The sequence below is a fragment of the Armigeres subalbatus genome, chromosome 3 (genome assembly GCF_024139115.2).
Source record: "Armigeres subalbatus isolate Guangzhou_Male chromosome 3, GZ_Asu_2, whole genome shotgun sequence".
Classification (NCBI taxonomy): Eukaryota; Metazoa; Arthropoda; class Insecta; order Diptera; family Culicidae; genus Armigeres; species Armigeres subalbatus.
The window spans coordinates 59,269,728-59,297,674 of NC_085141.1; the positions used below are offsets into that span (position 1 = coordinate 59,269,728).

The 27,947-nt window shown below is 40.6% G+C and overlaps 1 protein-coding gene and 1 pseudogene across 3 annotated transcripts in view; both read right to left on the minus strand.

Moving 5' to 3' along the window:
* The window catches only part of LOC134220089 (uncharacterized), a 47,982-nt gene extending 21,559 nt beyond the window's left edge, over positions 1-26,423 (minus strand). Inside the window, exon 1 of one of the 3 annotated variants that reach the window (XM_062699053.1) lies at positions 26,393-26,423. The gene's annotated coding sequence lies outside the window, so the exon portion shown is untranslated. Of the gene's footprint in view, positions 1-9,339; positions 9,376-9,563; positions 9,662-26,392 lie in introns of those variants that run through there. The other 2 variants (XM_062699051.1, XM_062699052.1) reach the window with 2 other exon arrangements.
* LOC134221665 (uncharacterized) lies at positions 21,030-27,781 on the minus strand (annotated as a pseudogene).
* Positions 27,782-27,947: the final 166 nt, after the last annotated feature.

The following is a 27,947-nucleotide window of genomic DNA, read 5'->3' on the forward strand; positions in this document are numbered from 1 at the left end:
CCGAGGATGGAGAGATGCGGCCTCGAACCGTGCATTGTGGCGTCAAATTGTTGATTCAGTGTTATCTGTTTAGATGTTAACTAAATAAATGAAAATGAAAAGTTCAAGACTGAGGAAGATATGAGATACACACTGCGGAGTCTACCAGATACAATGGAATTCGCATACAGTAAATTCCTATGTGCAATGGTGAAGTATTCTCCTGATAATGCCATTGTGCGTTTTGTCAGTATTTTTTTTTAACTCCCCCCGGAGATTGAGGATCGCGTAATTGTGTCAGTTCTCGGTAAATACGGAAAAGTGATACGAATGGTTCAAGAGAAGTATGGAGAGGAGACAGGTTTCCCAATCTGGACATCAGTTCAGGGAGTCCACCTCGAATTAAAAGACAAGGTCGAAGTCCCAGCGTTCCTAAATGTACGACACATCAAAGCTCGGGTGTTTTACGAAGGGTTGGTGAACGAGTGTTACCAATGTGGCAGAGCAGAGCACTTAAAAGCTGAGTATCCGCAGAAGAAATCTATATGCATGAGCGACTGGGAGTTACAGGTCAACCTACGTACAGTGGAGTCGTGACTGGTGGTGGTCGAAGAGTTAAGGCTCCCCCAAACCTAAGCGATTTTATCGCCGCGACGGCGACAACCAGTCGCCGCGATTTTATCGTTGGATCGCTGCAGGCAATGTTCTATATACGCTTCCATATCAACGGCGACAGAATCGCTGTCGCCAAGCGATAGAATCGCGTTGCGACTGTCGCGTCGCTTGTGTTTGGGGGAACCTTTAAACCTACATTGCAAGCTGTACAAACGGATAAGACTCCAACTAACACAGTGACAAAAGCTAACATCGAGCATCCCACGGTGTTGCTTGCTACTAGGTACTACGTCCGAACCGCTTGCAATGCGCAGCAAGCAACATTGGAGTTGAGATGTGTGACACGCAAGGTCAAACAGTAATACAGAAAAGCGGTGCAGCGAAATCAAATGTTGTCGAAAGAGATGAAGACGCAGGGTCGGCGGAAAGAATCAATAAAAGGTAATGGTAAAAACTCGTCGAAGAGGGGACATAAATCACGGAACAAGGGACAGAGAAACGAGTGTTCTGACTAGGAGAATTCAAATACAGATATGGACCAGCAGACTGTAGTGGTCACCACGGACGGTACTCTTGTGAGCGAAGCCCAGGACCATTTGACTCGGAGCAAGACGAAGCAGATGGAACTCTCCAAACCAGGTGGGTTACCAGTGCTGGATGATCCGGTGACTCCAGCTTTAGTTGAACTCACGGAGCAAATGAATGAAGAAGAGAAGATCGTAGTTAATGAGTGACTTAGCATTTGGAAGATAATATGAATTTTTTAGTGAGTGTAGGTATTTTAAATTTGAACAGCAGTACGACAAATATCAATAAATTCTTGCTTAGGGATTTTATTAATGTTCATGGTATTGACATACTATTTTTGCAAGAAGTGTGTTACATTTTTGTGTGCTAATTTTTCCTTTATGCCCACCCATCGCGCTATTGTTACCGTTGGAGAGAAGGGCTCAGGGACTTCTTATTTGATACGAAATTATTTCAGCGTTACTTAGTGTTACTTATAGATAGTGGAATATATAGATGAGCGAAGATAAATCCTCTGTCTCCAAACGAACTGTCAAACGTGTCTCCAAACGAGCATGACGTCACGATTTCAATGGAAACGTTAAGGGCTGTGACGTCATATGCGCGTGTGCACGAGCAAAAAAATCGACTCAGCCATGCATTCGCTCATCTATAGATTCTACTATCTATAGTGTTACTGTAGCGCATTCCAGTAATTGAATAAATTCAATAGTATTTATTTATTTATTATCAGAATAAGGCCGGAGTGGCATTTGCTGTACATAAAAGTCTTCTCCATTCAGCTCGGTCCATGGCTGCACTTCGGCAACCACGCAGTATGCAAATCCGTCCGCAAATCGTCCTCCACCTGATCGATCCACCTTGCCCGCTGTGCACCTCGCCTTCTTGTTCCCGTCGGATCATTGTCGAGAACCATTTTCACCGGATTACTGTCCGCCATTCTGGCTACGTGCCCGGCCCACCGCAGTCTTCCGATTTTCGCGGTGTGAACGATGGATGGTTCTCCCAACAGCTGATGCAACTCGTGGTTCATTCGCCTCCTCCACGTACCGTCCGCCATCTGCACTCCACCATAGATGATACGCAACACTTTCCTTTCAAAAACTCCCAGTGCGCGTTGGTCCTCCACGAGCATCGTCCAGGTCTCGTGTCCGTAGAGAACTACCGGTCTTATAAGCGTTTTGTAGATAGTCAGTTTGGTACGGCGGCGAACTCTATTAGATCGAAGCGTCTTGCGGAGTACAAAATTCGTACGATTTCCAGCCACTATGCGCCTCCGAATTTCTCTGCTGGTATCGTTATCGGCGGTCACCAGTGAGCCCAAGTACTCGAATTCGACAACCACCTCGATTTCGTCACCACCGATAGAAACTCGTGGTGGGTGGCTTACATTGACTTCTCTTGAGCCTCTTCCTATCATGTACATCGTCTTCGACGTGTTGATGACTAGTCCAATCCGTTTAGCTTCGCTTTTCAGTCTGATGTAGTCCTCTCAAAGTTACGTGCCATGATATCAATGTCGTCGGCGAAACCAAATAACTGGACGGACTTCGTGAAAACCGTACCACTCGTGTCAATCCCTTCCCTTCGTATTACTCCCTCCAAAGCGATGTTGAATAGCAGACACGAGAGACCATCACCTTGCCGTAACCCTCTATGCGTTTCGAAGGGACTCGAGAAAGCCCCTGAAACTCGAACTACGCACATCACCCGATCCATCGTCGCCTCGATCAACCGTATCAGTTTGTCCGGAAGTCCGTTTTCGTGCATTAGCTGCCATACTGCCGTTATACGCATAACTGTCCCATGTACATAGGAAATCCCAGCAAACATGGGACAAATATGCGTATGACGGCAGCATAGCTGGTCCCGAAATTCAATAGTAGTGAATCACATCAATTATGTGAATATCTATGAATACACGGGTACGAACCGTAAAATGGAGCGAGATAATTTATTTTTGAACGATTTGACTGTACATCTCAATAAACCAAGAGGCTTTTGGATGATTAATAGTTCGATCTTAAAGAGCGCTTGTTCTCTAATATGGCCCTCTGCTAATCTTCAGTTTCTATTCATTTCGCACTTACCGTTCGCTTGCGGTGTCAATCGAATCTGTAATTTCATTACTTTCATCTACTCCCTTTCGCTTTGAGTAGTATCATTACCACCGAAAAAAGCCAAGAAAAAAGCCAAGTAAAGTATTTTTGGCAAACATGAATGTGGCGGTAGGGTATTCCAAAGGTTTTATTTTCATTCGACTTGCTCTAGTGATGCAAATGATAGAATGCGTTCACAGTATATGTTATCGGCCATCCAAGAAATCCCTGGAGTTAAGGCCTTTGAGACAAAATGCGTAACCAAAGGTCAGCCATTTTGTTTTAAATATGGCACATGCCCTTAGTGATTTTTTACATGGATTTAACGTACAGGTTTGGGTTTTTCCGCTCGATCCTGCTAAAACTATACACCAAAAAATTATGAATATTACAGGTGAAGTATTTCAATAAAATGACACAAAACCACATGACATTAACAGAATCGTATATTTTTCATTGTCAGATGGTTTAAAATTACATGTCACGGAACCTAAACACAGCACCCGTTGCAACGCACCTAACACACAAGCAGTCAATGACTTGACGCAGTGAAATACTTGTTCAGTGCAAATCGTGGAACCAGTTTTACTTCGATCATCCCTCTTTCAAGAAACGAAGATAGCTGAGTGGTAGCGTGCTGGGCTCTCACTCAGCGGACTTATGTTCGATTCTCGTTCTGATCAATCAGTTTTTTTTGTCAATAAAGTTGTGATGTAAAATTAAAGTACCACCTAATTTTACGTCAAAAATGACGCTCGTATATGTCGGTGTCACAGCACCTAAAATTACATGATTTTTTTTAGGTGTGTAGTATATAAAGAACTAAAAGGGTGTTGAAATAATTTTTCGGATGACATAGGGCGTCCAAACTGTTCTGGAGTACATACCCTCGAATTCATAAGAAAATATCTCTACAAACAAAATGTCCAAAGCTGAGAATATGTCCAATCATACATATGTGATCATAATAAATGAAATTTTGAATTAATGTAACATATTTCAGGGTCTCCAAAACGGCCTGGAGTTCAGAACATACATACGATCTACCCGATCAACCAAGGCCCGAACAATGTATCCGTGCGTCGCTAAACATCCCAGCAGGTCCATTGAGCCGATAGAATTTCACTCAACACTACTACAGACCGTTATGGTTTTTCAAACCGGCCTGGGGTTTAGAACGTGCGTTTTGGAGTACCTTGAGCATCTCGTATTCAATACAAATAAAGTTTGCATGATGTGTATATGCTTATAGAACCGAATTGGGTGTGCACCGACGATGAAGACATTGCCAAAGCCTCGATTGATCCGGTAAGTACCGGGGGCTATACTCGAGAACGTTTTGGAGTACCTTGAGCATCTCGCATTCCTGAAAACTAATTGCAGGCATAAAGTTCAGGATGGCCTATATGACCCATCCATCCTGAAAAGGGTTAAGGAATTCCTTGAATGACCACGAACATATTCTGTGAACAAATTCAAATCTTGGTATCACTAAGAACGTCTATAGGCCCTAACTCCAAGGAATTATTGGATGACCAAGAACATATGCAGTAAACTCATTCTAACCATTGTAACACTAAGAGTATGTACCATATATGAAACTGGCTGACTTATCTTCGATTGCGTGTGTAGACCCAAATTTCTAAACTTTACGGACTTCTTACATGGTCCACAACAAATACTGTAAACGCATTTCAATTTAGGTACAGACCCCATTCGAATAAGGCAAAATTCGATGTTGGCAATACATATTCGATTTCGGCAAAGCCATTCGATTTTGGCAACAAAATCATTCGATTTTGGCAACACATTTTTTTTTAATTTTTGAAATCTCTTTTAAACTGCGTAAACCTCATAATCTCATAAAATCGTGAAAAAATCGCGAAAATCGAAGAGAGAATTATGAGAAAAAAACACAAATTGTCCGAACGTGTTGCTGTGGAATGCGATCAGTATCACTAAGAGTATCTACCGATTGTACGACCATTCCCCGAAAACCAATTCCCCGAATGCAATTTCCCCGAATAACAATTCCCCGAATGTAACATTTCCCCGAATGTAACAATTCCCCGAATGAAACAATTCCCCGAATGTAACATTTCCCCGAATGCTTCTCTTCTTTTTGAGTGCGGCACTAAGCGATTGGAGGATTTCTGATCCGGAGGTTGCTAGTTTGATTCTCGGTTCGGCTTAGGATGCTTTCGGGTGAGAAGCATTTTCGGTTTTGAGAGCACAATGTGTCCATTGCACTTGTTACACAAGACATTCATGTAACTGGCAGGCACGGGAAAGCTTTCAATATGGAAATGCTAGTAGAACACTAAGTTGAAAAACAGCCCAAGGCGAAGTGAAGAGATATTGCTTTCTTTAAATGTTTTAGTATCCTTGGTATGATGAATTCATCTGCCCAGTTTAAAGCAAAAGGAAGTGACAATGTCTTCCTCAAATGAACACATTTGCCCGGTATAAGGCAAAGAGGATAGATAGTCCCTTCTTTAAATGAACTCGTTTGTCTGAAATAAAGTGAATCAATGAGACAGTGCCTTCTTTAAATGATCCCTTCTACCCGATGTAACGGTAATGGAGGAGATTGCCTTCTTTTTATAAACTCGTCTAATCAGTATAAAGCGTCTCGAGAGAGAACGTCTGTCCATAATAAGGCAAGAAGAGGAGATAATTCTTCACTATAGGAGCGCGCTTGCCGGATATAATAAAGGATTGATATGGAGAAATAATATGTTTCGATACTGCTGCTATGCCACACTTATCCAAGAAAAAGCCAATTTTAAGAACAATCTGAAAAAAAGTCTAATGCTATTCTGAGAAAATGAATTCGGCAAATTGTTTTTCGATAAAATATTATACATTCAATATATATTGCTTATATTTTTTTTCCTTATTCTGGCCAAATTGGTATCGAAATAAGAGAGCACATTAATTCTTATTATATTCTCAATTCATTCATATTTGCATTATTTCGAGCTAACGCCTATTTCTGTAGAAGGGACCACATCTACCATTGCCTTACTTCGTGGAAATGATTTATTTTAAAGAATGGATTACATCCATATTATCTTATTTCGGGCAGATACGATACGATAGGAGGGGCCCTCCTTAGTCGTGCGGTAAGATGCGCGACTACAAAGCAAGACCATGCTGAGGGTGGCTGGGTTCGATTCCCGGTGCCGGTCTAGACAATTTTCGGATTGGAAATTGTCTCGACTTCCCTGGGCATAAAAGTATCATCGTGTTAGCCTCATGATATACGAATGCAGAAATGGTAACTTGGCTTAGAAACCTCAAAGTTAATAACTGTGGAAGTGCTTAATGAACACTAAGCTGCGAGGCGGCAATGTCCCAGTGGGGGATGTAATGCCAATGAAGAAGAAGAAGAACGTGTTATTAAAAATAGAATAATATTGTCAGATTTTCTGGATATGATACACTGCGCGGCGTTTGTAGTGTTACCAAATGGGTACTTGCACAAAACTTCACGCGGCGAATGACTGTCGAAAGGTACGGCCGCGCCAATACATTGCAATTCCTTCCAAAAATTTTGTTTTTGGGGGGGGTTTTATACCCAAAACCACCCTCCTGGCTACGCCACTGCACCATTGTCTTAGTCCGGGCAAATGCAATATTTTTGTTTAAAAGGATTCACATCAACCATTGCCTCAAACTTCTTAATAAGGTATTTACAGGACAGGAGTTTAATTTCGAAGATAAAAAAAATATTTACCAAAAACGCTTTCAATCGGAATTGCCGTTTGCGATACTGCTTTAAAAAACACACAGCCGTTGTTCGACTATTATAGATTAAAAAGCACCTTGGAAATCATACTACCCTGATATTTTTATAATTTAAAAACAGATTTTAGAGGATCAAAAATATCTAATACTACCAAAAGAGCTGATAAGTGTAGCATAGCTACGGTGTACTTTGTAGATTGAACACTAGTGATACTTATGTTTTTCTTTTGAAATCCTTATTCAAATTGCTATCAGAAATCAAGGAAGGTGTGATCCTTGATTTCAATCTAGGATAAAAATCACGAAAGCGAGGATTACTACTCCTGGCCACACCCATATTCACCAAAGGATATTGCGCTGGTAATGTCCAATAAGACACACTTGAACGTATCTTTAAACGCTGCTTTTTTCGGACGCATACAGTCGATTGTGAAGATGTGTTTGTAAGAGGTACTATGTTTTCGGGGAATTGTTCCATTCGGGGAAATGTTACATTCGGGGAATTGTTACATTCGGGGAATTGTTACATTCGGGGAATTTACATTCGGGGAATTTACATTCGGGGAAATTGCATTCGGGGAATTGGTTTTCGGGGAATTGTCGTACAATCGTATCTACCATATTTGGTTATGCTTATAGAATCATAGGCCTTAGCTCCAGGTAATTCTTTGATGACCAAGAATATATACCGTGAATGCATTTTATTGTTTATGTCAGTCGGAGCACGTAGCATATTTGAAACAGACTGTATGATCTTTGGTTACGTGTGTAGTTGTTTTCGAAAAAAGCTGGTACAATTCTGTAGTGAAGAACTACGATTCTGTAATTAATATTAATTAATATTAAGTTTACGTTACAAAAACACTCTGTTAGGTATCTAAATTTGTATGAAAGATGTTGGATACTTAATACTTTCATATTATCGAAAATTTGGTACATTGCTCAAATATTCCCGCCTTAAATGAGCATTTGGCGCAACTGAAATCGGCATGCGGCAAATTTTTATGGGCAGGATTTATTTTCAAAGTCGATAGGAACCAGTTGTATTAAAACTCTGAGAAAGGTGGTCTTCAATTGATTGACCCAGAGTTAAAAATTAAAGCTCTTAAAAAAAAAATACTGCAAAGCAATGATTCATTGGGAAATATTCAAGAAGAGCTGTAACTTTTGGATTTCCGTTCACCCCAAGTTTTAACTAAAAATGCTAGGAAAACGTACATACAAGATTCATTTTTCCGTCTACAAAATTATTGTATTGTTATGTTATTGATGAAAGGAACTACGTTCCTAAAATTGAAAATTTAGTTGCTGCAGACCATTTGCAAACCATTTGGCAAAATTTAAGCTATAATTTCATTCCCACACAGGACCGTGCAAAGGTTTTCTGTTTCTTCAATGATATAATAGCTAAAAAAATAAAAATAGTTAGTTGTACGCTTACGGCATTCGTCGAGAGCCCTTCTGCATCAAATGCGGTGGTTTTGATAGTAAGAAACAATGGTTAAAAGAATGTTCAAACCAGATTATTCGAGCTCGATTAGGTGTGAGATGTTCAGATATTGAAGAAATTTTATCAACCAACATTAATCTACGATCAAAGAGATGGAAGGCGGCGCTTTGGCTGACGATGCGAGTGGTTTCCTTCAATTTAGGTACTTCAGAGCCAAATTTATTTGTATTCAAAAAAGAATTACGAGAAATAAGGTGGAATAATGGAAAAGTTTTTGAAAAGCACTTCGGTAACTTTTTGAAATTAAGTTGATAGTATTTACGGCAGGTAACACTAAATGTAAAACAAACTTTGTATAATTTTAATTACAATAAAAAAATAATTTGTGCCTTGAGCTGAGTAATCCCTGAAAGTGGATATCAGTATTTTAACTTTCAGAATCGTCTCCGTAGTGCTGGGTAGACACATTTGTGTGGTGTGTGTAAGTTCTACTATGGTCACATTGTTAGCTACAGGCAAATCCGGACCCAACGACTACCTTCCCTAATATCCAACTCCGTGGTACTTATGAGGGTGACACTTCCTTCCCCTCCCAAGTTACGGTAAAGATGGGCGCGGCTAGGAGTAGTAATCCTCATGCTTTTGTGATTATTTTCCTAGATTGAAATCAAGGACCACGCCCACCTTGATTTCTAATAGTTTTGAAAAGAAAAACATGAGTATCACTTTTGTATCTAATCTACGAAGTAACTTTGCTATGCAATGCTTCAAAAAAATTTTTACTTTCAGAATCATCCAAATTTTGACATTTTCCGGTTAAGTTCATAACATGTCATCTAGTAATAGAAGGATATTAAAGAAATTTATTCCAATTTGAGGTCAGCAAGAATAACTAATTTACAATTAATCACTCTTCACCGTGTATTTTGAATCTAAAATTTTATTCAAATTTTTTAGCATGTTCATGTTCATATATTGGTTTTTGATCTTCTGGAACATTCCAAGGTAACACTGATTGTGTGAAATATTTGAATATTATTAGCGGTTCATTTGTTTCAGATTTTTCCCGCGGATTCCGGTTGGTATTCATGTGGGCAAATTTTCAGGAGGAATTTGTAAGAGATATTCACTAGTATTCACACATTTTCAAAGTCACCAGAATTCACAGCAGCTTAATCACAATAGTTCAACATTTATCGAACGGCACTTTATACCAATCAAACGTAGCACTCGACCAGTGGCAAAATTCTGACTGAATAGAAAAGGCATTATTTAGTCGGGGTTCGCACTGTTCTGGAGCTGGTGAGTGAGATATTTGAGGAAATGAAAAAAAAGTGTTTTCATTCTGCGCTCTTTCCGGTGCCGTTGAGTAAACAACGAAAAAGAAAGTGGACTCAGAAGGTGTGGGCGACGCTTCACAAGTGATAGACCGCATACGTTAGCCAGCCGTGCCTTCAAATGCTTTAATTGTTTTTGCCGTTGGCTCGGATCTAGTTGAGTAATTTCGCGCTTTAAATTGTTTCGCGATTCCCATGTACGTACCTCTCTCACGACCTATGTTCGGAATACGGTGATAGCAACCATTTATTCTGTTCAATTGGTGATGAACCCTGTATGTTGCTGGTGACACAAATCTTAATTCTGTAAAACGTGCTCCCTTTCCTAGTTGACGATCTCACATGTTGTCAACGCAGATGTTTGCAGCTCACATCAGAGGAATCAATTTACCTGTTTTCTAATTTGTGCGAGTGATTTTACTGCGATAATTTATGAATATCTTCCCCCGTCTCCCGCATTACAATTTATTGTTATCGGTTAAGTTGATAATACAACCCCCCAGTGGCCCAATTCTCCCCGGAGTCGCTATTCAAATTGAGCAAATCGTAGCACAAGCACACCCTTTTCACACGCTCCGAAAACTAGATAGGAAAATCGAGATACGGCGGAAACCGAATATGATTAACATATAAACTTCTACATTCAATTGGTTGGATGTTCCTTTGCTTACACTGGGATGAAGTTGCTCCATCTGATATCGCTAATACGCAGGAAACCATCGTGCGAGTGGTGGCGCAAGTGTGGAAAAGGTTATGACTGAAATATTTCAACCAGTTTACGTGACAGGCTTTTAAGTGACTGGAAATTCATATACCGACAGCGACCAAAGAACATATCGCAAGAGTTTGCTTGCTTGGTCGTAAAACTCTGACTTCTCCTGCTCATTCGGAAGGATGTAGGAAACTTCTCATCCTCCCTCCTCCCTGGCGTCCCAAATCCGATGCTTGACGTTTGTATGGGTTCTTATATTAAAAGCTGTTTCCCCAGGAGCGCACCAGAAATCTGTCAGCCAATTTAGTAGAGCGATTGCAATTTATTTGATGGTCATGAGTAAACTCAAACAGATTTGGGAAATTTCATCTCTACATCCAACTGAACCATCCATGTTCAACAAAGTTCGCCTGGACTGACAAAATTCCAACTCCCAACTCAAATATTGTTTTAAATAATTTAATATCCTTGTCGGAGATACACCCGAGACCGAAGACATAACATTGTTCTTCGAGATGCAATTTAAATAATTTGGCTGGGTGCACCCAGGAAAACCCATATATGTGTCGATGTGAGTAGTGAAGTGGATAGAGTTGTGTGTCTGGTCATGAACAGAGTAGAGCAGCTTTAAGCTATTTCTAGTTGTATGTACTTAATTCAGGATTAGACTGCCAGATCCTGCATCCGGAAGGTGGAGCAATCGACTTTGAGCGACAAATGAATTTAAGGTTTTCAAGATTTTCTGAGGTAACACCACATGACAAGCTCTTTCAATTGTTTCCTTCTTGCATTGTTCGTAATGAAAGAAATCAGAGATTGTTATCCACTATCTGGGTATCAATAGCATTGCATTTGGATATCAATTGCTAGTGACACGAGACTGATACTTGAAAGATGTCCATGTTAGTACAAACTTACAATCGAGTTAATATGAAATCAATTGCCGTTTTATCGTGCTGTGGAGGATATTTTGAAAAGGGAGTGAGTGCTAGTAATGATCCCCTTTACTACTGAAATTTTCTTCAGTCGCTCCGCAATAGCGTGCATATAGAGCGTGCCTCATGAAAAATTGTCGCAATACCAGATAACAAGTAACAGGTATCAGCAACGTGATCCGTATATAAAACACGCTGAAATGTTCATTTTCATTATCAAAATATTTTTTTTTTAATCTTTTGTTTATTTGAAAGGCTCATTTGCCGTAAAGCGCTACGGAGCCAAAATCATGTTTCTAGTACAATTTTAATCTTGATTCTTATAAATAATGTTAGTTTTGGGGAACCGAAAAACTCGCGGTTTGGTCGAGGTTAGGGAATACAATAATACAAAGGGAAAGGAAAGGGATTTAAGGTATTTACTAATTACGATACTAATGGTTACATGGTTTAGATGCTTAACGATGTTTCATCTGTAACGGAACAAACAAATATTTTCTTGGAAGACAACAAGAGGAAGAAATACGAGAGGGAATAACGACAGACATTGATGAGCAACAAGAAGAAGACATTCGTGATGGGGTACGACAAGGGGACAATGGTTACATCCTAACATCTGCTACTTTCAAGAATTGGTGGACAAGGGACATGTATTCGAGGTCAAGACCCGCCAACACTTCCCTAATAGGTTTTCGTTGTTTTCCTCGGACCCGGAGATGTTCATTTAGCGTAGATCTGGGGCCACGATGCTCATCGCACGCCCACACGACATGGTCTATGTCCTGATAATCTGCGCCGCAAACACAAAGATTGCCTTCTGAGAGCCCCACTCTGAAAAGATGTGCGTTTAAAGTGTAGTGATTGGACATTAGACGACACATGGTTCGAATGAAGTCTCGTCCCATATTCAATTTTTTGAACCATGGACGCTTCGACACCTGCGAACGAATTGAATACAGCCATCTACCCAACTCCCCATTTGTCCATTTCTGTTGCCAGCTGATGAAGGTTTCCTTAGGAACTAATGTGAAATAATCATCGAAGGTAGGTTTCCGATCGTAAATATCACCTTCCATAGTGCCAATCTTAGCCAACCGGTTTCTCATTTCCCGGAATCAAGTAATGAGAAGGAACCCAAGCCATGGTGATTGTGTAAGACCGTTTTGATAAAGCACTCAAAGCTTTCCGTATCCCGTTCAAAAGATACACTGAGTGCTTAACCGGTTTCATTGACCGAACAGCCTCCAGTGAACTTAGACAGTCGGAGAAGATGAAAAAGTGGTCAGGAGGTAGTGTATAGCTGCTAGCTCAGCAGTATACACAGAACAAGGCTCTTTGAGCTTAAAATAGGCGCTATGAAAAATGTTAAAAACACCGAAACCAGTGGAGTCATCCGTTTTTGACCCATATGTGTAAAAGCTTCTCTCCTGGCTGGCATGCCCGTATTTGCTTACAAATAATGGAGGTAATACCTCCGCACGAAGGGAGTCTGGTATTCCATGAACCTCCTGCTTCATGGACAGATCAAATGATACAGAGGAACTGTAGGAGTCTAAGGAGTTAGCACGATTGGTGTCAACCGATGATGGGCATACCTCCAGCGTCATATACCAGTGGTAAATACTCATGAAACGAGATTGAGGGTTTTGTTCAAGCAGCTTTTCGAAGTTGTTAATGACCAATGGATTGAGAACCTCACAACGGAGGAGGAACCGGAGCGATAATTCCGCGAAACGATCTGTCAGAGGAAGAACTCCCGCAAGTACTTCCAGACTCATCGTATGAGTCGAATTCATACAACCCAACGCGATACGGAGACAGCGGTACTGAATCCGTTGGAGCTTCAGCATGTGTGTTTTCGCCGCGGACTGGAAGCAGAAGCTACCGTATTCGAGAACCGACAGAATTGTTGTTCGATACAACGTGATGAGATCTTCGGGGTGCGCTCCCCACCATGTTCCGGTTATTGTTCGCATGAAGTTGATTCTTTTCTGGCATTTTTGTGTCAGATACACAATGTGCTTCCCGAAGGTGCATTTCGAGTCGAACCAGACCCCGAGGTATTTAGAAGACATGCTATGAGTGATTGTCTTACCCATCAGTTGAAGCGAGAACTTAGCCGGCTTATGTTTTTTTGAAAAGACAACCATCTCATTTTTCTCCGGGGAGAATTCGATACCCAGCTTTAAAGCCCAAGTAGACAAATTGTCCAAAGTATCTTGCAATGGTCCTTGCAGATCAACCGCTGTTGGCCCCGAAACGGATACAACACAATCATCTGCAAGCTGTCTCAGCGAGCAATTTGGCATGAGACATTCATCAATGTCTCTGACGTAAAAATTGTAAAGAAGGGGGCTCAAACATGAGCCCTGGGGGATACCCATTAATTCGTGAAGTTGCCAAGTCACCATGGGAAAAAACTCATACGCTTCTCTGACAACAAATTGTACACATAGTTGTTTAAAATTGGAGAAAGTCCACAGGCGTGAAGCTTATCGGATAAGACATCGACGCAAACTGAATCAAAAGCCCCCTTAATGTCCAAAAATACTGAGCCCATTTGCTCTTTTTTAGCGAAAGATAACTGAATTTCTGAAGAAAAGCAACGCAAGACAGTCGTTCGTCCCCTTTCCCCTACGAAAACCAAATTGTGTATCTGACAACAAACCATTAGATTCAACCCATTTGTCCAACCGGAAGAGTATCATCTTCTCCAACACCTTCCGAAGGCATGATAGCATCGCGATTGGGCGATACGAATTATAATCCGACGCGGGTTTTCCGGGCTTCTGGATGGCTATCACCCTCACTTCTCTCCAATCATCCGGAACAATGTTGCACTCCAGTAACTGATTGAACAAATTCAATAGGCGCTTCTTCGCGGCGTCTGGGAGGTTTTTGAGCAAATTGAACCTGATTCTATCCATCCCCGGAGCAGAATTGTTGCATGAAAGGAGAGCGAGCGAGAATTCGATCATCAAAAAGGGGTGATCCATATCATCCCTGTCAGCAAAAGTATCACGTGATACTTGCTCCACTGGTACCGAATCCGGACAAACTTTCTTTGCAAAGTCAAGTATCCACCGCGGCGAGCTTTCACGATCTTCGTTAACGGACGACGCGTTTCGCATTCTCCTTCCGACGGTCCAAAGAGATTTTATTGAAGTCTCGCGCGACAAGCCTTCAACGAAAGTGCGCCAATATTCGCGTTTCTTCACCTTGACCAGCTTCTTGAACTGGACTTCGAGCGCGATGTACCGTTTGTGAAGAACGATCGATCCGTGTTTCCGAAATTCCTTAAACGCGTTGGATTTTTCGCGATAGAGCTGTGTGCACGCGATGTTGCACCACGGACTATGTGGTTTCCTACGAACCGAAGCTCCTGGCACCGGCCGGCGTTGTGCATGGAGAGCGCTGTCAATAACCAACTGAGATAGAAACTGGTACTCTTCCGCGGTGGAAGTGTTTCTATCGACTGTATGCCATTGATGATGGCCTCTCCATATTTCCCCCAATCGATGTGCTTCGTGAGGTCATATGAGAGGTCGATAGAAGCGGATTGATTATGTCCATTGGAAATTAAAACTTCGATCGGCAAATGATCACTACCATGGGGATCTTGGACCACCTTCCAAGTACAGTCCAACGATAATGAGCTCGAACAAATGGAAAGATCTAGACGGCTATCTCTTGCTGGAGGAGCCACTCGTGTAACTTCTCCTGTATTCAAAATTGACATATTGAAGTCGTCGCAGAGGTCGTATATCATTGATGAACGGTTGTCGTCGTACATTCCCCCCAGCCTGTTCCGTGGGAGTTAACACGTACGTCCCCAACCCCCATTTTACGACAAAACTCAAAATTTAAAACCACGTAGCTCAGCCAATTTCTAACGGATTTTCAAGCAATCTTCTGGAATCGATCACAAAATTGCTATAGTTTTAGGAACCGAAGTCAATTTTGTCCAATGGCCATGGTTCCGGATATATTCCGGGAGTACTGGGGTTACCTCCTCCCGGAAAAATGGTCACTGGCAGATCGGCTTCGAAAACCCATCTTGCGACATATCAAACTTCATGATTTTGCAAAACAAGTACAATGGAGTAAATTTTGGGGATTTTGGATCGAATTGACCACTATCCGGGTACTTCCAGGGCCTGGTTCCCTTGGGGAAGTGGCCAATTTCCGATCAATCTTGGAACCCATCTTGTGACATATCAAATTCATGATTTTGCAAAACAAGTACACTGGAGTACATTTCGGCGATTTCGATCGAATTGGCCACCCTCCGGGTACTTCCAGGGCCTGGTTCCCTTGGGAAAGTGGCCAATTTTCATTCAATCTTGGAACCCATCTTGCGACATATCAAACTTCATGATTTTGCAAAACAAGTTCACTGGAGTACATTTAGGCGATTTTCGATCGAATTGGCCACCCTCCGGGTACTTCCAGGGCCTGGTTCCCTTGGGGAAGTGGCCAATTTTCATTCAATCTTGGAACCCATCTTGCGACATATCAAACTTCATGATTTTGCAAAACAAGTTCACTGGAGTACGTTTCGGCGATTTTCGATCGAATTGGCCACCCTCAGGAAAGTACTCGAAGGAAGAAGGGCCTGGTTCCATTGGAAAAGTGGCCAGGAATTCCTCCGGAAGTCCCTCCAGGAATTCCTCCGGAAGTTCCTCTAGGAATTCCTCCGGAAGTGTACTTGTTTTGCAAAATCATGAAGTTTGATATGTCGCAAGATGGGTTCCAAGATTGAATGAAAATTGGCCACTTCCTCAAGGGAACCAGGCCCTGGAAGTACCCGGAGGGTGGCCAATTCGATCGAAAATCGCCGAAATGTACTCCAGTGTACTTGTTTTGCAAAATCATGAAGTTTGATATGTCGCAAGATGGGTTCCAAGATTGAATGAAAGTTGGCCACTTCCCCAAGGGAACCAGACCCTGGAAGTACCCGGAGGGTGGCCAATTCGATCGAAAATCGCCTAAATGTCCTCCACTGTACTTGTTTTGCAAAATCATGAAGTTTGATATGTCGCAAGATGGATTCCAAGATTGAACAAAAATTGGCCACTTCCCCAAGGGAACCAGGCCCTGGAAGTACCCGGAGGGTGGCCAATTCGATCGAAAATCGCCTAAATGTACTCCAGTGTACTTGTTTTGCAAAATCATGAAGTTTGATATGTCGCAAGATGGGTTCCAAGATTGAATGAAAATTGGCCACTTCCCCAAGGGAACCAGACCCTGGAAGTACCCGGAGGGTGGCCAATTCGATCGAAAATCGCCTAAATGTCCTCCACTGTACTTGTTTTGCAAAATCATGAAGTTTGATATGTCGCAAGATGGATTCCAAGATTGAACGAAAATTGGCCACTTCCCCAAGGGAACCAGGCCCTGGAAGATCCCGGAGGGTGGCCAATTCGATCGAAAATCGCCGAAGTGTACTCCAGTGTACTTGTTTTGCAAAATCATGAAGTTTGACATGTCGCACGATGGATTTCGAAGCCGATCTGCCAGTGACCATTTTTTCCGGGAGGGAGGTAACCCCAGTACTCCCCGGAATATATCCGGAACCATGGCCATTGGACAAAAATTGACTTCGGTTCCTAAAACTATAGCAATTTTGTGATCGATTCCAGAAGATTGCTTGAAAATCCGTTAGAAATTGGCTGAGCTACGTGGTTTTGAATTTTGAGTTTTGTCGTAAAATGGGGGTTGGGGACGTACGTGTTAAAATCTCCCAAGAGCAACCGTGGCTCGGGCATAACCGAGCAGATGTGCGAGAGATCTCTACGAGATATCGCGGTGTTTGGAGGAAGATATATCGAGGCGATACTGAGGTCTTTTCCTCGAATAGTCACCTGACATGCGACAGCTTCGGTGCCTGACATCGGAGCAAAATCGACCCTATAGAAGGAGTGCTGTTTTTCGATCCCTAAAAGCATATGGATTTGCCCGATCGCGGCGAATGATGTTTAAATCGGGGAAATGAAGGTTTACATCTGATGTTAGCCATGTTTCACATAAAGCAAAAACATCGCATTGTAACTCGTTAACTAAAAATTTGAAAATATCTAATTTTGGAAGAATACTTCGACAGTTCCACTGTAGAATCGAAATCATAAGAGCCTTATCGACGAAATTAGTCATCGAAGGATACGAATGACTCGAGGAGGGCATTTTGAAGCCAGCTGCTTCAGGAGAGGAGTCAGAATAGGAAGAACAGTTTTGACCATGTTCTTCACGGAGTCGGAAGCATCGAAGAAGTTGAGGATGAGTTCCACGACACCAGAAAGCGTGAACATAGGAGTGTCCGGAGGTTGTTCCGTTCGTTCTCTATGCTCTCTTTCTGGCTGAAAATTCGAAAAACTTGGGATGTCTGGGTTTTTAGATGTTCCCGGAAGCGGAGGAAACTTCGCTCATCCCGATGTGAAACCACAAAAGTCGAACGTTTCTGAGTATTTCCAGCCGCTTGCGAATTGACCATGGTGGATTGGGGAACACTTTGAGCCTGTTTTCTAGGCTTTTCGAGGGATAGCTCTGTTTTACTCTTTTCCTCGTTGAGCCTTTGAAAACAAAGGGGACCCCATTTCCAACTTCCGAGTCAGAGCTTTCTTGATCGTCCAAAGGAAGAGATGAGTAGATGGTGTCAGAAACAACCGGTGAAGCGGCTTTCTTCAGCATCTCGGCGTAGCTTCGTCGAGAACGCTGTTGAAGAGACCGTTTCTGGTGAATTCGCCGCTGTATGTACGTCGGACAGGCTTCGAGGGCATGTGGAGGGCTTCGTTGCAATAAACACATTTCGGCGCCGTCTTGCAAGCGCCCTCCACATGCTTCTCTCCGCACGATGCACAGCGAGGTTTATTGCAACAATACTGGGCTGTATGGCCCAGCTGCTTGCAATTAACACAATTCATCACCTTCGGTACATACAGCCGAACAGGTAGACGAAGTTTTCCAATCACCACATAATCAGGCAGTGCGGACCCGGAGAAGGTCACACAGAAGGAGTCTGAAGGCGAATAAACTCGTTTCTCCCCCTCCTGCGACACTGAATGCATTTGTTTGCAGTCCAGTATTTCAACAGGAGGCAGAGAACCATTTTTGAAACGGCCGGAACATTGTTTCAAATCATCGCATGTCATGCTCCCCTCCGTGATCACTCCCGCGATTTCACACACTGCTGATGGGAGATAAACCTTGTACTCAAGAGTGAAGAGCTCAGAGCAGGCAATCTCGTTGGCCTGTTTGCGATCAGAACAAGTGACGCGCATCTTACTGGACCCAACCATGTCAATGGTCGTGACAGACGAAAATCGCTTTTCCAGATCTTTGCTGATCTGACTGATATTCAATCGTTTGCCTTTGGGTCGGAAAAAAACAACGAATGGCCCATCAGAGTCAGGAGGGTAGGTCTTGTGGCGGGGGGTCGCAGTGGAAACAGATTTGCTAGTATCCATTCTGTTTTGGTGTGGTATACCAGAATGCAACAATGAATTAGACATGGTATGCGATACCTCCCACCATCATCGCCTTCGTGCATTGCGGACACGAAATGTGCCGCAGCAACGAGGCACACACTATTCTAAAAATAAACACTTATCACTGAGAGAGAAAAACAACTAACACTAAGATAATGATGGGAAAGATAAGGGGAGACTCATGAAAAAACTTATAATTTAACTAAACGAAAGATTGAGAGAATGATAAATTAATAGGAGAGCGTAAATATGCACTATACTTCCTTACTACTACGTCGTCAGCCGCTAACAGTAACGTTAGACGTGTGTGTTTGACTACACACCGATCTCACATAGCTACAGCCCTGCGAACTGACGTGGGGCCGGCAGGATGGCAGCGATTGATGTGATGAATGGCACTCGGTCGGATGACGCTGTCGTTTAATCCGTTGAACTTGACGATCTTATGGCACGCAACGACTCAAAAATTCAATAGCGAAAATCCAACGATGATGACCTGCGAATAAGCACCTTTTCCAAGCCTAGCACTTTTCGAAAAAAAAAACCACAAGGGAAAAAACCGGAACGTACGCGACTATTCCACTGTCTCGCACGGTTGCTCGACGTGGAATGATTATCAAAATATGAAGAAGCAAGTATGCTTATTATGACCACCATGTTGGGAATTGTCTCCGGATAGATGTACGTCGATTCCCGCGTTTAATTTGGGGTGTTGTTCGTCAATTATACGCACGGGGTCCATTACTCGCACTCACTCCCTATGTTAACGGATAAAATGAGCGCTAACATTTAAGAAAAAGTTTTGAAAATTTATAGACAGGGATTGTGTGGTAGCAAGTAATGGGCGATTGAAATTTACTTCATTTGCTTCCCTAGAGTCAGAGCCATGAAACAAGCTTAAACACTCAGTTTTACTACTAAAATAAGAATTCGAAAAGATGTAACTAATGTGCTCGTTATGGCCACCCCTGCGTTCATAATATGCAACGTCGTTTTTGTTTGTGTACACACTTCGCAAAAATCATGTTAATCCAAGTGATGTTGGATGCACATAAAAGGAGCGATCCGTTGGACATAATTTTACGTCACTTAATAAAGTTACATGACACTGAAATTCAAAATCAGAATTTACGTTCAAATGACTTAAAAAGATGCTATTCAACTTAAAATTACTTCCCAAATTAAAGTAATCGTTGACGTAATTTTAAATGACCATTGCTGCAACTTTCCACTGCAAATGATTTAACCATACACAGTTAAAAATTCTGAAAATTACACACTATGGAAATATTTGAACGCATATTTTTGTGTTCAATAGCCTCTAATTTTACATCCAACTTTTTCCTGCATGCAATATTGAATACAAGCTCCATAGTAACGACGACCTGTAATTTTGAAAAGTGATAGAAAAATGAGTCGAATCGAACGGAGCATTTTTGTTACATCATATATGCTGTAACATTTTTATACTGTGTACTTACCATACCAGTATTCACAAATCCAAATTATATTCAGCAATGAAATTGTACCTCATGTAAAGCTCTCCACGATAATCAGTGAGCGGCTGATATACAAGTACAGTCGAAAAAAGAAATAAATTAAGATTTCTATGTTATGTTGCACTATTCAGCTTGAAAATCGAATTCATCCTTTATTCGATGGAAAGCATTTTTTTAAATATTTCGTATAAATAACAAATACTGACAAACATTGCCTTTATATAGCAGATTCGTTTCAGTTTCCTATTCCTAGTTTATTCACACAGTAAAAACATGTTTTGCAAGTCGGGGACAGTAAATCGAGATTCAAATATATATTTTCTAAATCCTTTGGATACTCGTAGAAGCAGAAGTTCGATCCACTTTTTACAAATCAAAATATTTTTTTTGTATTTGAAATTCTTAGATCAATGGATATTAAATTTTCACTATGTTTGAGCGAATAATGTTTTGAACACATTGGGTTTTGGATATATTAGATAATAATTGAAAACTAAAACAATTGTGAAAGTTTTTCTAATTGACGTGTACTATAATCAAACATGTTAAATAATAATCAGCTCTGCTGTAACTAATAGTAATCTCTCAAGTTCTGAAAATCTTAGAATTCATTTGACTTTGACTGCAGCTTAACTGACCACCTACGATGGGGCCGGCACATGATTCGAAATCGCTTCAATGACGCTCTGAACCAGACGCTGTTGTTTGCTTTTTCTAGTTGCCTTGGATTTAGATCCTGTTATCGGAATAATTTTGAAGAAGTAGGATTGCACCAACTCCAAAAATTTGGAGGTGCATTTTATATACCTACATTAAATTATAAATGTAATGCACTGCCAGCAACTCACCAACCGCGGTGATGACGAAAGAAAAAGACAAAAGCGTTAATCAACACATTAAGTAACACTTCAAACAAGTGACAAAGTCTGAACATTATTTTTGTTTCGACAAAAAATCGTAGTACCTAATTTAAAACAGTTGCTTATGGAGTCTTTAGTAAGTCTTTAACACCGTCTTCGACCAGAGGTCCTACAGACCGAACACTTAACACCTAGACAGCGGACAGGACACACGATCACGAAAAGTTTCCTCCTTACCGGGGCGGGATTCGAACCAAAACTCCATAGCTCATGCGTCTAGACGATTGACGTCGCTAACCACATGGCCACGAAGCCCACAACAAAGGCGAAACATTATGAATTCGGAGATGGTACGTTGGTATATGTTGCAAATTATTTAAAAAAATAAAATAAAATATTGATTCTTTAACTTGATTGAAGCCAAAGTGCTTATGTTGTTTTAAATTTAAAACAAAAAATCGATAGAGTGGTTTTGACACAACATTTACCTAATTTCTGACCAACAAAAGCCCAGTCTAAATTGCAATAATTTTATAATTTTTTTTTTCAAATTGTAAAAAAGTTAATAGCAAAGATTTTGTTTAGACATGTTGACTTTAAATTAAAAACAAAAAAAAAACAAAGGGGAAGGTTAATTACATTTATAAAAACTTTTTTCCATGCTACATACTATTTAAACATGTGTGTATTGCTGAAAATCGCAATAAAAGCATTAATTTTATGCATTTTGCATTTATAATTATATTTATGGCAACTAATATTCGTCATAATGGTGTAACCACAAGTAACATGATCGGTAACATACCGACACAAACAAGCACCGGCCCGACACATTCTGTTGTTGTTACTGATGCCTTTGTTCCAAGCTAAAAATACAGAAATATTATAGTGGTTGGTAGTAACACATTATGCAAAAGACTTACTTCTTTTTGAATGATGAGTTCGTTGACATTTTCCCGGAGCAAATGGCACAATGACGCAATGATGTCGTAATCCGACAGTGTATGATCCAGTCCGATTTTTGGTCGACTTTTCCAAAAGTCAACAATTTTCGTTCGTTTACCCACAAACAGCTTCTCGAATGTGTCCATTAGGCACGCCTGTTGCTTTCTCGAAATGATAGCTCATAAGTTGTCGTCGGCGAAGAATGGGAAGACCAGTAACAATATCCTTAAGGTTCTTAAGGCAAAACGTAAAAATTGGAAGGGATTACAAAAAATTATTCAGTGGAAGCTAGATAGCAAATGTGAGCATGTTTTGAGACACTAATAGACTACTTGTATGCATGTATGTGTGCGTATGTGTGCAAATTCTGAAATTTACTACCATAAAAATCTCACTCATTTTTAAGGTACTGAACAAGTTTAGTTTTACCAAATAAGGCATCCATAAGGCGAAATATATGTTATTATTGAACGCTATTGAGTTTCGCTCAGATCAATGACTGATTTAGTTATAGTTCTGGATTAATTAATATCGAGGTCTCTGGAAATTACGAGTACAATATATGCAACCAGCGTTACGATAGTTACTAACCATGTCACAATAGTTATTCAATCCGATGAGCGCCTTATAGATAGGCAGCATGAAGTACAGTACGTTATCATTCGTTGAGTTGTCACTCAACCTATGACATCCGCCTTTAAGTAGGCAATTATTTTGTCATTTTCTCGGTAAATCGCCGTGGGAAGCTGAGTAGTTTTATCTCGTTTTAAATACTGGAGTCTGGAAAAATTTCCTTATAACTAAGGAAGGGTCAAAATTTCACTGTAGGTGGATTAATCTGGGTTTATTCCTACGAACCACGGTGACCGAAAGTTTCGCATCCGGATCCTTGAAACGGTTCAAGTAAGAATTTTGGTTGATAAGTTTATGCTTCAGTGCAACATGACTATTATGATCGATGCATCCATCATCGTCTATGAAATTAAGACCCGAGTATTTCGAATGAACTTGCCGAGCAACTGATTCCATTGTACACGCTGATATTTCGGTATCAATACAACGCATTTGATGGACGATGTTATTCCTCAAGTGGTCATATCAGATTTGGGGAACTGAACACCGCGAGGAGTACTTTTTTCGGGATTTTGGTCTCGAAACTCTTGCAAACGATAACTGCCCGATAATATTGTCACCGATTTTCGACCAACTCACACTGAAAGTGCGAAATTTCATCTCTTTCGATGCGTGACGTTTTTCGCTTTTAATGAGTTTTACATCTTTCTCTGCTACCGATATTTTCACTGATGTGTTTGGTGATATGTTCTCTTCATCGGAAATGCCTTCAATCAATTCTTCCACTATTGATCCTTGCTTCGTTATAACCGCCGAATCGAAATCTTGTATTTCTTCGACAATAACGGTCTCATCTTGCTCCACTTTACTGTTAAGTAAAGTTTCCAATGGGTTAACGTACGGGAATGATGACGTATATGCTTGGTTACTGTGGAGTTTGTTCCGTTAATATACAAGCAGGAGTCTCAAAGAAAACCTTTTACCCTCGATGATGCAGCACATGTGACTGACATCTATGTGCAACGATTGTTTCGATTGTTGTTTATTCGATTACACTAGTCAAGAGCTAGGATACACACTTAAACCGTCTAAGACGAATTAAGTACTGTCCATTTAATTCCACCAGTTAATTTTCGTTATCTTTGCAGATACGTATTTCGACCACAACTGTGGTCGTCTTCAGTGTCTTGTACTTGACTCGACTTCGAGTCGACTAAGACTAAGTCGAGTCAAGTACAAGACACTGAAGACGACCACACAGTTGTGGTCGAAATACGTATCTGCAAAGATAACGAAAATTAACTGGTGGAATTAAATGGACAGTACTTAATTCGTCTTAGACGGTTTAATACATTCCACTAAACGAGCTTAATATATTTTTCTACACACTTAATTTTTTTCGCCGAGGCCGGCAAAATAAGTTGCCGAGAATCCAACAGCTGATATCTCGGTAAAAATCTCGGTGAAAGTTCAAATTACCGATTGGTCGTAAAATGTTCGATACCATCCAGCTGTCAAAATTTACCATGCCGCTCGGTAGTGGGTTGCCGAATTGATCGGTAAAGTGCTTTGCCGAAATTCAGCAAATAGATGAGTCAAAACAAAAATCAAAAGAGTCAATCAATATGAAAGTAGAATATATTCAAGAAAAGGTACAAGTAATGCAAATACGAATTTGCCTATAAAAATGTACAAGATTCCATTCGCTCGCTGTAAACGTTGGGCGGGAACATGGGGCTACCCAAATGGTCATTTCTCGTATATTGGTTCGTAATTTAATCAAAAAATATTTGTATCATGTTAAATACGTTCACGCGGAGGAAGCGATTTTCATAGCTCTATGTGTCATTTTTTGAGGTGAAAAACAGCTGGGCTGAAACGAAAAACGTACAAAAGTACCATTATTTTCAATGTTGAAGTCAATATAAAACCTACTGTGAATTTTGAACAGATTGGTACCGTGCCCGAAGAAGGTTAAATCATATTAAATGCTTACCAAAAAGAATTTATTTTTCTATTGATTTTACTTTTTCACGTTTTTTTTTGTTTCAACAGAGATAGAGCACGCTAGAAGTTCTGCGTTTGACAGATGGGTATGCTGAAACTCGGTAAAGTTTCGAACTACCGATCGCTATGGCAATCTTGATTGCCGATTTTCAGTAAACTTGTGAAACGTCATATTTATTAACGAGATATCAGTAAAAATAAGCTTTAACGATCATGTTCGTCAATTTATTTTACCGAGAAGAAAAACGTCGATTAAGTGTGTAGGATGTGCCAAGTAGTCAGTAAAAAACGTACCGATTTGCTGTCACAATCGTACCGGTTGCTGATTGGTTGAAAATGACAATCGATTACTTCGATTGGTTCCGGCGCGTTTTTCATAGGGCAACATCTTGTTAGTTTGGCCGTGTTGCCGATTTGTAAAGTTGATATTAAGCAAAAAACGTAAATTTTTGAGTTCCAGTTTTTTGGTAAAAAAATTAATTTATATTGAACTGCAAACGTCATATAAATTATTCTCAAGGGTTGTAATGGTTTGAACCTGTTGATTTTAAGCTTTATCATTCACCTTTTTGTCATTTTCGATCTCAAAGTCATATTTTCATTAGCGAAAACCTCTATCTGTTAGTCTTTCGCTTCTCTTACATAAATAATGGATATTACGGGAAGAAAACATCAAATTTTGATACATGATATTTGGAAGATTTTGTACCAAATTAATTTGGCTGCACTGGTGACCACCTCGTCAGAGCAACCGACTAAAAAACAACAAGGCAGTCTCAATTGAGTTGTCACATCCTATCCTAGGTCAACAGTGTTTTACTCCCTTCAACCATTCTCAATGTACTTGAAAGATTTTTCTTCGCTGAATTCAGTCATGTATTCAGATTATTTGTAACACGTCCAGTTTTTGAGAAAAACGGGTTTAAATTCACAAAACTTATGGGAATTTGGTTTCTCTGTTCTGTAAAGCTGGTTTTCGGTTTATAACTTTGAGAAAGAGGTTTGAATTATATAGAAGAAATCGTACAAGATCTAAGTAAGTTGTTGAATCTTATTTAACACGTTCATTTGTTGTGAAAAACGGAATTTATTTCACAACAGAACGTATTTTCAAAGAAATTTGGTTTCCCTCCTATGCAAAGCTGAATTTCGGCTCCTTACTTTTAGAATAAAGTTTGAATTTGGTGAAATGGGTCTTGTAGAATGCATGTGGGTTGTTGGATTTCATTTGACACGTACATTTGTTGTGAAAAACGAAATTTAATTCACAAAAGTACGTATTTTCACAGAAATTTGTTTTTCTCCTTTGCAAAGCTGAATTTCGGCTCCTCACTTTTAGAATAAAGTTTGAATTTTGTATCTATTTTCATTGGTATTTCACCGATATTTTGGTTTTGGAAAAGTTTTGATTCGTAATGTCGAACCGAAATATAAATCTGAAAATATCACTAAGTGAATAAGGGTCTGTTCACAAATTAATCAAACCAAAAAAGCAAAGCATGGCAAGCGTATGAACATTGCAGGCGCCCTCCGCACGTCAATGCAAGCAGAGAACACAATTGCTAAACTGAAGAGGAATTGTAAAGCTCTCGTATATATTTTCACAATTATGTACTCACCATTTATGTATTATTACCTATTTCTTCATTTTCAAAAGATATCTTTCGTCTCCCCCGATAATGATAGTTTTTGACGTAGGACTTACGTCTTTCTTTACTATACTGGGTGTCATTTAGATTTTTGGAAATCGAGAGCGTTACGCTGGAAGGGAAGATTTTGAACGTTACTAGCGCCTTTATCTTTCGATGGATTTTTAGGATTTTTATATCAATCGACTCGGACACTCTCCACCATTTTGCCTATTTCATTGAAACTTAAGATTAAGAACGATAAGCTATTGAAAATTTCAATTCTTGTCAAAGCCAGTAAAAATTTCATTTGTCCCCAATCCCGTGCATTCCTAACACAGACATCAGAATGCGGTATGTCACGGGCCTCCGAGTCTACCGGAAGATTTTCTTTGTGTATAAAAGAAGCAGTGTCTGCCGTGTACGAGTCATTACAAATTGTGACAGCAGCGCGTGCTGACGTGCTTTTTGCTCGCGCATTATTCGTTTCGTTCGTTCGTTCACTGTGCTACCTACACAGCGACAGCATGCAGTCCCCAGCGGTAGAACTGCCGGTGGGTCTGCGAATATGCATGAAAGAAGTGGGCGCATTTTTTTGTCACTCTGTGCTTGATGATGGTCGGATGCAGTGGTGTCGGTTGCGGTGGATGCAATCACCCATCGCATCGATCGGAGTTCACCGCCAGAGGCCGATGATGGCTGAGGCAGCAAGGGCAGCGGTGGTAGATGAAGAAAAGTAAAATTAGAGAGATTTGGTCTGCTCATCCAGGTGATTGGTTTCATAATCCACATGATCGCGGGATGGGTACAAGCAAAGAATAAAAATAGAAAGAATGGCAACTCGGCCGGATTCCGGGGGACACTTTCAAAGCGCCATCTACGAGCTGCGGTTCAACTATAGTATTGTAGTATGTGTGTGTTCAAATAGATGCATTCGTCTGAATGACCGAGCTGTGTGTCGAATATTTACTATTTTCATTTTCGTAAGCAAGTTTGATCGAGTAATTAAGAATGGAAGTTGAACGATGCAGTGTGTTGCGTTGAGAACGACAATCTCGAAAAATAGATATCATAATAACATAAGTCAATTTTTCTATTTTTAACGGTGTTTTTCTGGCAGACACAATTGAGAGGCGTTTCACCACGTCACTTCTTTTCTTCCATCGAAAATCTGGGACATAGCAGGGCATGGTGTGCACATATTCAAAGACTTCAGCTTCTCTTTCCTTCGCCGAAGCTCTTCATATTTTAAGTAAACGCTTTTGACCATACCGTTCTGATGTTCCTGTCGCGCTTTAAATTCCCCACGATCACTGTGATTAGGAATCAATTTTCTGCTGAGCCTCCCTCTTCGCATTCGCTATCGACGACTCACCTCATTCTAAGTTGACCAGCCGGATCCAGGAATGTACTTTATCATTCTTCTAAATCAGATACTACAAACCTATTTGAAAACACACATCGCACTCATCTCACTTGTCCGATTCCATTCCTTGAATGCCGGCTCAGAAGCGCTTGTATAGTTATTCGTTAGTTCCTTAGATAT